We start from the raw sequence: 13,984 nt of genomic DNA on the forward strand, positions 1-13,984 counted from the left end.
TATATAGGCGAAGGGGCAGAGTCGGGGACGCTCGAGGGGCCCACCCCATAGGGCGGCGCGCCCAGGGGTGGGGCCGCGCCCCCCTAGGGTGTGGCCGCCTCGTCGCCCCTCTTCGTCTCCTCTTCGGACTTCTGTAAGGCTCCATGCAAAATAAGACCGTGGGCTTTTGTTTCGTCCGATTCCGAGAATATTTCTTGTGTAGGATTTTTGAAACCAAAAACAGCAGAAAACAGGAACTGGCGCTTCGGCATCTTGTTAATAGGTTAGTGCCGGAAAATGCATCAAAATGATGTAAAGTGTATATAAAACATGTGAGTATTGTCATATAACAAGCATGGAACATAACAAATTATAGATACGTTTGAGACGTATCAAGCATCCCCAAGCTTAGTTCCTACTCACCCTCGAGTAGGTAAACGATAACAAAGATAATTTCTGAAGTGACATGCTACTATCATAATCTTGATCAATACTATTGTAAAGAATATGAAGTGAATGAAGTGATTCAAAGCAATGGTAAAGATAATGACTAAACAACTGAATCATATAGCAAAGACTTTTCATGAATAGTACTTTCAAGACAAGCATCAATAAGTCTTGCATAAGAGTTAACTCATAAAGCAATAGTTTCTTAATAGAAGATTTTGAAGCAACACAAAGGATGATTAAGTTTCAGCAATTGCTTTCAACTTGTAACATGTATATCTCATGGATAGTTGTCAACATAAAGCAATATAACAAGTGCAATAAGTAAACATGTAAGAATCAGTGCACACGAGTTGACACAAGTGTTTGCTTCTAAGATAGAAAGAAGTAGGTAAACTGACTCAACATAAAGTAAAAGAAAGGCCCTTCGCAGAGGGAAGCATGGATTACTCATGTGCTAGAGCTTTTTATTTTGAAAACATGGAAACAATTTTGTCAACGGTAGTAATAATTCATATTTGTTATGCATAAAACATCCTATAAGTTGCAAGCCTCATGCATCGAATACCAATAGTGCCCGCACCTTGTCCTAATTAGCTCAGATTTCCATGGATTATCATTGCATTACATATGTTTCAACCAAGTGTCACAAAGGGGTACCTCTATGCCACCTGTACAAAGATCCAAGGAGATAGATCGCATTTGATTTCTCGGTTTTGATAGATCTCAACTTGAGGACATCCATACCGGGACAACATAGAAAACAGATAATGGACTCCTCTTTTTAATGCTTAAGCATTCAACAACAGATAATATCCTCATAAGAGATTGAGGATTAATGTCCAAGCTAAAACTTCCACCATGATACATGGCTTTGTTTGGAGGCCCAATGTTCTTCTCTAAAAATATGCATACTCAAACCATTTAATCATGATAAATCACCCTTACTTCAGACAAGACGAACATGCATAGCAACTCACATGATATTCAACAAAGGTGTAACAGTTGATGGCGTCCCCAGAAACATGGTTACCGCTCAACAAGCAACTTATAAGAAATAAGATACATAAGCAACATATTCAATACCACAATAGTTTTTAAGCTATTTTCCCATGAGCTATGTATTACAAAGACAAGGAATGAAATTTTAAAGGTAGCACACACGCAATTTACTTTGGAATGGCAGAAAAATACCACATAGTAGGTAGTTATGGTGGACACAAATGGCATGAGTTTTGGCTCAAGGCTTTTGGATGAACGAGAAGCATTTCCTCTCAGTACAAGGCTTTGGCTAGCAAGGTTGTTTGAAGCAAACACAAGTATGAACCGGTACAACAAAACTTACATAAGAACATATTGCAAGCATTATAAGACTCTACACTGTCTCCTTGTTGTTCAAACACTTTTACCAGAAAATATCTAGACTATAGAGAGATCAATCATGCAATCCAAATTTCAACAAGCTCTATGGTAGTTCTCCACTAATAGGTTTAAACTACATGATGCAAGAGCTTAAACATGATCTATTTGAGAGCTCAAAACAATTGCCAAGTATCAAATTATTCAAGACCATATACCAATTACCACATGAAACATTTTCTGTTTCCAACCAAATAGCAATCAACGAAGCGGTTTTCAACCTTCGCCACGAACATTAAGAGTAAAGCTAAGAACACCAGTGTTCATATGAAAAAAGCGGAGCGTGTCTTTCTCCAACACAAGGAATGCTAGGATCCGATTTTATTCAAACAAAACCAAAAACAAAAACAAACAGACGCTCCAAGTAAAGAACATAAGATGTGACGGAATAAAAATATAGTTTCACTAGAGGTGACCTGATAAGTTGTCGATGAAGTAGGGGATGCCTTGGGCATCCCCAAGCTTAGATGCTTGAGTCTTCTTGAAATATGCAGGGATGAACCACGGGGGCATCCCCAAGCTTAGACTTTTCACTCTTCTTGATCATATTATATCATCCTCCTCTCTTGACCCTTGAAAACTTCCTCCACACCAAACTCAAAACAAACTCATTAGAGGGTTAGTGCATAATCAAAAATTCACATGTTCAGAGAGGACACAATCATTCTTAACACTTCTGGACATTACCCAAGGCTACTGAAAGTTAATGGGACAAAGAAATCCACTCAACACAGTAAAGGAGGCAATGTGAAATAAAAGGCAGAATCTGTCAAAACAGAACAGTCCGTAAAGACGAATTTTTAGAGGCACTTAACAGGCTCATATGAAAAAGCTCAAATTGAATGAAAGTTGCGTACATATCTTAGGATCACGCATGAATTTTTTCAGCATTTTACGAGTTTCCTACAGAGAGATCTACTCAAATTCTTGACAGGTAAAAATCTGTTTCTGCGCAGGAATCCAAATCTAGTATCAACTTTACTATCAAAGACTTTACTTGGCACAACAATATGATAAGGAGAGGTTGCTACAGTAGTAAAATAAAAACATCATGGGTTATCTCCCAAGAAGTGCTTTTCTTTAACGCCTTTCAGCTAGGCGCAGAAAGTGCAAATCAAGTATTATCAAGAGAAGAAGCATCAGGATCATAATTTGTTCTAATAATAGAATCAAAAGGCAACTTCATTCTCTTTCTTGGGAAGTGTTCCATACCTTTCTTGAGAGGGAATTGATACTTAATATTTCCTTCCTTCATATCAATAATAGCACCAACAGTTCGAAGAAAGGGTCTTCCCAAAATAATAAGACAAGATGCATTTCATTCAATATCCAAGACAACAAAATCAACGGGGACAAGGTTATTGTTAACCGTAATGTGAACATTATCAATCCTCCCCAAAGGTTTCTTTATAGAATTATTAGCAAGATTAACATCCAAATAACAATTTTTAAATGGTGGCAAGTCAAGCATATCATAGAGTTTCTTAGGCATAACAGAAATATTTGCACCAAGATCACATAAAGCATTACAATCAAAATCATTGACCTTCATTTTAATGATGGGCTCCCAAGTCCCAACCATCTTTCAACTTCCTAGGAATAGAAGTTTCAAGTTTTAATTTCTCTTCTCTAGCTTTAATGAGAGCATTTGTAATATGTTTTGTAAGGCCAAATTTATAGCACTAGCATTAGGACTTCTAGCAAGTTTTTGCAAGAACTTAATAACTTCAGAGATATGACAACTATCAAAATCTAAACCATTATGATCTACAAGCATTCTGAAAAATTTCAGCACTTTTATCACAAACAGTTTCAACAGTTTCAAGCAATTTTGCACGCTTTGTACTAGGAGTAGAAACATTGCCAACACCAATTATTTTACCATTGACAGTAGGAGGTTTAGCAACATGTGAAGCATCAACATTACTAGTGGTGGTAATAGTCCAAACTTTAGCTACATTATTCTCTTTAGCAAGTTTTTCTCTTTCTTCTCTTTCCCACCTAGCATGCAATTCAGCCATCAATCTAATATTGTCATTAGTTCGAACTTGGATAGCGTTTGCTGTAGCAAGAATTTTTTTATCATTATCCTCAGGTTTAGCAACCATTTTATTAATTAAAGAAGCTTGTGACTCAGACATGTATGAGATTCGGTTTTCAGCATTTGAAAGCTTAGTTTGCAAACCAGAAATTTCCATATTCAAATTTTCAAGTTGATTTCCTATATTTTTCAACAAGGCAGATTGTTCATTCATAGTTTTAGTAAACAACTGATTTTGCTCATATTGTGATTGCATAAAGCTCTTAGTAGCTCTTTCAATTTCTAGCATCTTTTCCTCACTAGGCAAAACAGATCTACCATAAGAATTACCACTATTAGAAGGATATGGCATATATTTGTTGTTACCAAAATTATTCCTATAAGCATTGTTGTTGAAATTACTACTTTTAATGAAGTTCACATCAACATGCTCTTCTTGAGCAACCAATGAAGCTAAAGGAACATTATTAGGATCAACATTAGATCTACCATTAACAAGCATAGACATAATAACATCAATCTTATCACTCAAGGAGGAGGTTTCTTCAACAGAATTTACCTTCTTACCTTGCGGAGTCCTTTCAGTGTGCCATTCAGAGTAATTGATCATCATATCATCAAGAAGCTTTGTTGCAGCACCCAAAGTGATGGACATAAAAGTATCTCCAGCAGCTGAATCCAATAGGTTCCTCGAAGAAAAATATAATCCTGCATAGAAGGTTTGGATGATCATCCAAGTAGTTAGTCCATGGGTAGGGAAATTCTTCACCAAAGATTTCATTCTTTCCCATGCTTGGGCAACATGTTCATTATCCAATTGCTTAAAATTTATAATGCTACTTCTCAAAGATATAATTTTAGCAGGAGGATAATATCTACCAATGAAAGCATCTTTACATTTAGTCCGTGAATCAATACTATTCTTAGGCAAAGATAGCAACCAATATTTAGCTCTTCCTCTTAAGAAGAAAGGAAACAATTTCAGTTTTATAATGTCTCCATCTACATCCTTATACTTTTGCATTTCACAAAGTTCAACAAAATTATTAAGATGGGCAGCAGCATCATCAGTACTAACACCAGAAAATTGCTCTCTCATAACAAGATTTAGTAAAGCAGGTTTAATTTCATAAAATTCTGCTGTAGTAGCAGGTGGCGCAATAGGAGTGCATATAAAATCATTATTATTGGTGCTAGTGAAGTCACACAACTTAGTGTTCTCACGAGTATTCATTTTAATAGTAATAAAAACAAGTAAAGCAAACTAAATTAAGTAAAGTAAAACAAGTAAATAATTTTTTTGTGTTTTTGATATAAAGAAAGCAAACAAAACAGAAAATAAAGTAAAGTAAGCAAGACAATAAACAAAGTAAAGAGATTGGATGTGAGAGACTCCCCTTGCAGCGTGTCTTGATCTCCCCGGCAACGGCGCCAGAAAACAGTCCTGATGGCGCGTGATGCACACGTCCGTTGGGAACCCCAAGAGGAAGGTGTGATGCGCACATCAGTAAGTTGTCCTTCAGAAAAAAACCAAGGTTATCGAACCAGTAGGAGATGAAGGCCACGTGAAGGTTGTTGGTGGAGGAGTGTAGTGCGGCGCAACACCAGGGATTCCGGCGCCAACGTGGAACATGCACAACACAATCACAATACTTTGCCCCAACTTAACAGTGAGGTTGTCAATCTCACCGGCTTGCCAGTAAACAAAGGATTAAACGTATGGTGTGGAGAATGATGTTTGTTTGCGAAGAACAACAGAGAACATAGATTGCAGTAGATTGTATTTCGGATGTAAAAGAATGGACCGGGGTCCACAGTTCACTAGTGGTGTCTCTCCAATAAGATAAATAGCATGTTGGGTGAACAAATTATAGTTGGGCAATTGACAAATAGAGAGGGCATAACAATGCACATACATATCATGATGACTACTATGATATTTACTTAGGGCATTACGACAAAGAACATAGACCGCTATCCAGCATGCATCTATGCCTAAAAAGTCCACCTTCGGGTTAGCATCCGCACCCCTTCCGATATTAAGTTGCAAACAACGTGACAATTGCATTAAGTATCGTGCGTAATGTAATCAACACAAATATCCTTAGACAAAGCATCGATGTTTTATCCCTAGTGGCAACAAGCACATCCATAACCTTAGAACTTTCCGTCACTCGTCCCGCATTCAATGGAGGCATGAACCCACTATCGAGCATAAATACTCCCTCTTGGAGTTACAAGTATCAACTTGGCCGAGCCTCTACTAGCAACGGAGAGCATGCAAGAACATAAACAACACATATATGATAGATCAATTAATCAACTTGACATAGTATTCCATATTCATCGGATCCCAACAAACACAACATGTAGCATTACAAATAGATGATCTTGATCATGATAGGCAGCTCACAAGATCTAAACATGATAGCACAAGAGGAGAAGACAACCATCTAGCTACCGCTATGGACCCATAGTCCAAGGATGAACTACTCACGCATCAGTCCGGAGGCGGGCATGGTGATGTAGAGCCCTCCGGTGATGATTCCCCTCTCCGACAGGGTGCCGGAGGCGATCTCCTGAATCCCCCGAGATGGGATTGGCGGCGGCGGTGTCACAGTAACTTTTCTCGTATCGTGGCTCTCGGTACTAGGGTTTTCGCGACGGAGAGAATATATAGGCGAAGGGGCAGAGTCGGGGGACGCTCGAGGGGCCCACCCCATAGGGCGGCGCGCCCAGAGATGGGGGCGCGCCCCCTAGGGTGTGGCCGCCTCGTCGCCCCTCTTCGTCTCCTCTTCGGACTTCCGGAAGGCTCCGTGCAAAATAAGACCGTGGGCTTTTGTTTCGTCCAATTCCGAGAATATTTCCCGTGTAGGATTTCGAAACCAAAAACAGCAGTAAAACGAGAACCGGCGCTTCGGCATCTTGTTAATAGGTTAGTGTCGGAAAATGCATCAAAATGATGTAAAGTGTATATAAAACATGTGAGTATTGTCATATAACAAGCATGGAACATAAGAAATTATAGATACGTTTGTGACGTATCAAAGGTCATGAACAACTTAAGTCCTATATTACAACTTATTATAAAGGCCTGTTCGGAGCCCCCGAGGAATCTGATATATCCATGGATGAATCCAGGATTGATGATATTCTTCAAGTGTCCACACAAGAAAACGCTATTCTGACTTCCCCCTATTCTGAGGAGGAGATAAAGAAAGCGGTTTTCCAAATGGAACATAATAAGGCGCCCGGGCCGGATGGTTTCCCAGCAGAATTTTACCAGTCTTTCTGGGACATTATTAAGAATGATCTTTTGGAGCTTTTTAGTGAACTACATAAGGGGCAACTTGAACTGTTCCGCATCAATTTTGGTGAAATCATTCTCTTACCAAAAGTGACTGATGCGGAACGGATTCAGCAATATAGACCTATATGTCTCCTTAATGTTTGCTTTAATTTTTTTTACAAAAGTGGCTACTATTAGGCTTAATTCGGTGGCTGATCATGTGGTACTTCCATCCCGCACTCGCTTTTATGCAAGGTAGATACATCCTAGATGGTGTTGTCACTTTGCATGAAACAATTCATGAGATGCACCGCAAAAAGTTGAATGGGGTAATACTCAAAATCGACTTTGAAAAAGCCTATGACAAGGTCAAGTGGTCTTTTCTTCAACAGACGCTCAGGATGAAAGGTTTTTCTGATGAGTGGCGCACTCTAATTAATAACTTTTTTTTTGGAGGAAGTGTTGCTATCAAGGTCAATGATGACGTTGGTAGATATTTCCAGACAAAAAAAGGTTTAAGGCAAGGCGATCCCCTATACCCAATGTTGTTTAATATTGTGGCGGATATGGTTGCTATTATAATTGAGCGGGCTAAACTCGATGGCCAGATCGAAGGGGTAGTTCCTCATTTGGTTGATGGGGGCTTATCCATTCTCCAATATGCCGATGACACAATTTTATTTATGGATCATGACTTGGACAAAGCACGAAAACTGAAGTTAATTGATACGTCTCCAACGTATATATAATTTCTGATGTTCCATGCTAGTTTTATGACAATACCTACATGTTTTGCTCACACTTTATGATGATTTCATGCATTTTCCGGAACTAACCTATTAACAAGATGCCGAAGTGCCGCTCTTGTTTTCTCGTTGTTTTTGGTTCCGGAAAGGCTCGTTCGGGCAATATTCTCGAATTCGACGAAACGAAGACCCAACATCATAATTCACCGAGACGGACCAGGACACCGAAGGAGAGTCGGAGGGGAGGCCTGGGGCCCCCAGACCATAGGCCGGCGCGGCCTGGAGGGGGGGCGCGCCGCCCTATTGGGTGTGACCCCTGTGCGCCCCTTGCGCCGCCTCTTCGCCTATAAGACCCCTCGCGACCTAAAACTTCGATACCAATTGACGAAACTCCGTAAAGACTCCGTGGACGCCGCCGCCATCGCGAAACTCCGTTTCGGGGGACAGAAGTCTCTCGTTCCGCACGCCGCCGGACGGGAGTTGCCCCCGAGTCATCTCCATCGACACCACCGCCATCTTCATCGCCGCCGTTGTCTCCCATGATGAGGAGGGAGTAGTTCCCCCCGAGGGCCGAGGGCTCTACCGGTAGCTATGTGGTTCATCTCTCTCTCCCATGGTGTGATCTTTATGTGATCATGAGCTTTGTATCACTATTAATCTATGTGCTACTCTAGTGATGTTATTAAAGTAGTGTATTCCTCCTCCATGATGTAATGTTGACAGTGTGTGCATCATGTAGTACTTGGCGTAGGTTATGATTGTAATCTCTTGTAGATTATGAAGTTAACTATTACTATGATAGTATTGATGCGATCTATTCCCCTTTCATAGCTATTGTTGACAGTGTGTATGCTATGTTAGTACTCGGTCTAAATTGCAACAGTCTATTATGCTCTAGAGGTTACTTAAATATGAACTCCGAATGTTGTGGAGCTTGTTTACTCCGGCTTGAGGGAGCTCTTGTAGCCCTACACAATGAATGGTGTTTGTTATCAAACAAGAGAGTATATGTAGCACAAGTGAGGAGAAGTTATTTATTTGTTATGTGATCAATGTTGAGAGTGTCCACTAGTGAAAGTATGATCCCTAGGCCTTGTTTCCAAATACTGCAAACATCGCTTGTTTACTGTTTTACTGCATCTTTGCTTCCTGCAATATTACCACCATCTATGTCACCTGTGTTTTACTATCTCTTCGCCGAACTAGTGCACCTATACATCTGACAAGTGTATTAGGTGTGTTGTGGACACAAGAGACTTCTTGTATCGTAATTGCAGGGTTGCTTGAGAGGGATATCTCTGACCTCTACCTCCCTAAGTTCGATAAACCTTGGGTGATTCACTTAAGGGAAACTTCCTGCTGTTCTACAAACCTCTGCTCTTGGAGGCCCAACACTGTCTATAGGAATAGAAGCGTGCGTAGACATCATTAATCCTTTCAGCTTTTGAGCAATTGTCAGGTCTCAAGATAAACTTCCATAAAAGTGAATTGTTCTGTTTTGGAGAGGCCAAAGATGACGCCAACCTATATGCCGAATTATTTGGATGTGGGCTTGGGTGTTTTCCAATTAGCTACCTCGGCATTCCGATTCATTATCGGAGGCTGACGTTGGCCGAATGGAAAATCGTCGAGGAAAGACTCCAAAAACGCCTGAGTAGTTGGAAAGGAAAATTATTATCCCTTGGTGGAAGATTAGTTCTCATTAATTCAGTACTTACAAATATGGTACTGTATATGATTTCTTTCTTCCAGTTGCCCAAAGGAGTCTTACATAGATTGGATTATTTCCGGTCGAGATTCTTTTGGCAAGGGGATAATGAGAAGAAAAAATATCGGTTGACCAAATGGAGTGTTGTTTGCCGTCCAAAAGATCAAGGTGGACTAGGAGTCCATGATCTTGAAGTTAAAAACCGAGCTTTGCTAGGGAAATGGCTGGCCAGGTTATTAACTGAGGATGGCCGATGGCAACAACTTTTGCGGAGAAAGTATGTGGGTTCAAAAGCTATATCTCAGGTTATATGGAAACCAGGAGATTCACACTTTTAGGCTGGAATTATGGCAACTAAAAAATACTTTTTCCCGTTTGGTTCGTTCTCCATTAGGAATGGATCGGAGATAAGGTTCTGGGAGGATAGGTGGTTAGGTATAACCACTCTCCGAGAATAATATCCAGCTTTGTATAATAATGTTCGTCATAAGAGTGATACCTTACAGAAGGTATTGGAAACATCTCCACCCTCTTTGATGTTCAGGCGAGATCTCATTAGCCCAAGATTAACTTCATGGAATGAATTGCTACAAAAGTTAGCTTCAGTCCATTAGTTCAGGGGAATGATGAATTTCGCTGGAATCTCACCAAGAATGGTAAATTCACGGTCAATTCCATGTACAAGGCCTTAATTATACCCAGTCAACCGTTTGTTAATAATAAATCCATCTGGAAGATGAAGATACCTTTGAAAACAAAGGTCTTTGCATGGTATCTTCGTCGAGGTGTGATTCTTACTAAGGATAACCTTGCCAAACGCAATTGGCATGGTCTGCATCGAAATGTGTTTTCTCGTCATGAACAAGAGACAATAAAACACCTTTTCTTCAGTTGTCGAGTTGCTAGGTCTATATGGTCAATCATTCAGATAGGTTCTACCTTATATCCTCCTAGAAGCATTGCAAATATTTTATGTAATTGGCTTAATGGGGTGGATGCTAAGTATAAAATACTTATCAGGGTGGGAGCGATAGCTGTTATATGGTCGCTTTGGCTATGTAGAAATGACAAGGTTTTTAATGACAAAAATTGTTCTCTTTTGCAGGTTGTATACCGCGTTACGGCTTTGCTCCGTTCATGGTCGCCACTCCAACGATTGGAGGATCGCGACCTCTTTACGGAGGTGTCTACACGATTGGAGAACACGGCGAAGGACTTTATTTCCCAACATGGGTGGCAACATCTTAGGCGGATTGAGGCACATGTAGCTTAGCCGTCGGGATATTCACCTTTTTTTTATGTACCTTCTAGGAGTATATCTTTGAACTTGTGGACCTATAAACGGCTGCGTGCATCTTGTTATGCAGAGGCTGGGTGTAATGCTTAAAATCGTTTAAGTAATAAAACGCCCTTTATCGAAAAAATCTCGCCATCTCTTCCACAAAACTCTTTTGCCAAGTCAGACGCCTTGCCCATCAGCTGCCTCGCCCACATCTTGATCTGCAGAGCATCAGAGCATCTCCAGTCGCGTCCCCCAAAATGTCCCCCAAACCCAGCCGGGTTGAGAGTTTGGGGACGTGTTTCGTTCGTGCCGCGTTTGGGGGACGTCGCTCTCCAGTCGCGTCCCCCAAACGCCGCCCCCAAACATTAAAAATACTTTTTTGGCATTTTTATTTTAATTTCCACAAACTAATACATAATTGGGAATATGGTTTACATGAAGACATAGTTTGGAACATGGTTTTCCACAAACTAATACATAGTTTGAACCATGGTGGACACAAATATAAAATATTACAAAAAAACTAAACCTAACTGGGCCGTGCATCGAAGGTTTCGTGTGTTCGCTGCCAAGAAAGAACACTCGAGGGCACACCCAGTCACCCAAACTGGAAAATCCAGCTGGTGACGGTGCCCTTGTTGGTTCTACCGAGTAAGAGCAGACAGAGACCTCCGTGCACGTATTCGCTGCGAAGAAACAACATTAGTCGTCCTCCTCGTCGGTGTTGTCGCCGTGGTAGTCCCGGCGGCAGCGCGTCTTGTCGAAGACCTTGACGATCATGAAGCCGGCTTCGAGGTTGTGGTGGCGCGCGAACTTCTCCTAGCCGATGTTGAGGTACATCTTGACGCGCGCGTCGTAGATCACGTCAACGATCCACCGGTATTAGCCGCACGAAGCCTCCCGCAGATGCATCGTGCGCGGGCGGTCGTTGCCGGCGACGTACTCGGCGAAGGAGTTCGGCAGCCTCTGGATGCCGCGTGGGTCGCCCTTGAGGACGAGGACGAACTCGAACAGCACGCCCGGCTCCACGTCCATCTCCGACGATGAAGACGACAGCGTGGCAGGCGACGGCGAGCATGCAGCTCTGCTGCGGCCACGACCACGGCCGCGAGCTCGGCCTCCACCTCTACCAGACATGGCGTCGACTCTTGTTCAGATGGTGGCGGCTAGGGTTGGGGAGAGAGGCGCTAAAGTTTGTGTGTGAGAGGGACGATGAGAGGCGGCCCTTTTTATAGGCCGGGGGGAGGCGGGGGAGCGGTGGCGCTCATTAACGTCGGCACGCAGAGCTAGGCGCGACGAGACGCGTCGCTGCGCCTCTGCGGGAACTGCACCGTCGTTGCGGGAACTGCACCGTCGCTGCGCGCCAATAACTTCCGTCGCGAGGTAGGCGGCGGTTAGGTCAAAATTTGTTGTCCGCTAACGGGTCGGCCCCGCCACTCCCCGCCTCGCTTTTCGGTGTGTCCGGCGTCCCCGGTGCGTCCCCTGTGGGTGTGGGGCGGGGACGGGCTCGGGGCGCCGGACACCGTATCGGGGCGCGCCGGATAAAATTGGGCTTTGGGGGACGCGGCTGGAACCGTTTTTTGGTCCAGCGCGACCAAATTACTTTGGGGGACGCGACTGGAGGTGCTCTCATCTTCTTTGTACAAACCTATCCAGTAATTTAAAAAAGCACAAATAGTGAAGATCACTGATATATGGGATATGAGAACAAAACCATCGAAGGTTATCTTATTCCTGGCATTCCAGATGGCCCAGAAAATGGCAGTAGTCAATAGAGTAAAAAACTTTTTATCTCCGAGCATGAAAGCATATAACAATGACATACTTTGCCAATGATTAGAGGAGAAACTAACTATTGGCACCAACACAAGTACCAATAGTCCCCAACGGTATGCATTCTCAGAATCACTTCAAAAGGAACATCTAGGAGAGCCAGTCCACTTTCTCTATTTTAGGTTGTCTCTACTTAATAGCATCATAGCCAAACTGCCACAAGAAAAACTTAATCTTCAAAGTCAATGAGACAAATTCATAATAATAAGTTTTGAGGTTTTAGTACAAATTTAACTAATATAAATTAAAATGTTAATATTAATTATAGATCAGACGGAGTAAGTAATTCGAAAATTACAAGTGCAAGGAGACAAATTCCCTATGTATGATGTAACGTTCCGCTTTTAATTTGTTTTGCATGCACTAAAAATAAGGACAATTTGAGCCACAGGTCTAAGAAATGCGAACTGCCATAGGACCGTATTAGAGGGTGACCGAATTTAGAAATAAAAGGGACCATGAAGAAAAGAAATCTTGCGTTGCGACTAAACTACACGTTTCATAAATCATACTATTCTGGATAAAAAAAATATTTCAGGGTGGCACTAATTTTAATTAAAAAGACAAGATAAAAACTCAAAAATCAATATGGCATGGTAGCTCACGCGGAAGGGGTGAGGACATTTGGTCATGGTGTCTACTAGCCGTCTAGCCTTTTGTCCCGAATGTTGGACTAAGATTACTCACAATGAAAGTAACATATGTAGTAACATCACACATTTTAATATATTTTGGTGACATAACATGACAATAAATGAAGAAAGAGATTAGAGTGGTAACTAACTATATTACCGTAACATCACACTTCCCAAGACAAGATAAGTCTACAACCTAATAAATATGACCTTGCATGATACCACACATATATTACTATCCACTATAGAGGTATAGTAACGTAGAGTAATAACATGTGTACTCTCCGATATGACTAGTCAAAGCTGAATATGTTGGTGGATGCTCTGTTGTATATTCTATTGGGATTTGAAACAAAATGACACTTGTTCCATCAGAGATGTCGCTTCGTCTCTCCGGAATCCCCGGAGGCGATGGAAAGCAGACAGGAGAGAGTGAAATTCCCAGGATTCCAGAGCCGACAGGAGTGAGCACCAACAAGATCCGTACGAACCCCACACACCACATCGCTACATCTGGTCTCCTCCCTTCGATCCGGAGAGAGAGAGACTGAAGAAAATTATCCGCAAATCCAATTCGCCCGAAAAATGCCTAGAGCATTGCAAGG

The sequence above is a fragment of the Lolium rigidum genome, chromosome 3 (genome assembly GCF_022539505.1).
Source record: "Lolium rigidum isolate FL_2022 chromosome 3, APGP_CSIRO_Lrig_0.1, whole genome shotgun sequence".
NCBI lineage: Eukaryota > Viridiplantae > Streptophyta > Magnoliopsida > Poales > Poaceae > Lolium > Lolium rigidum.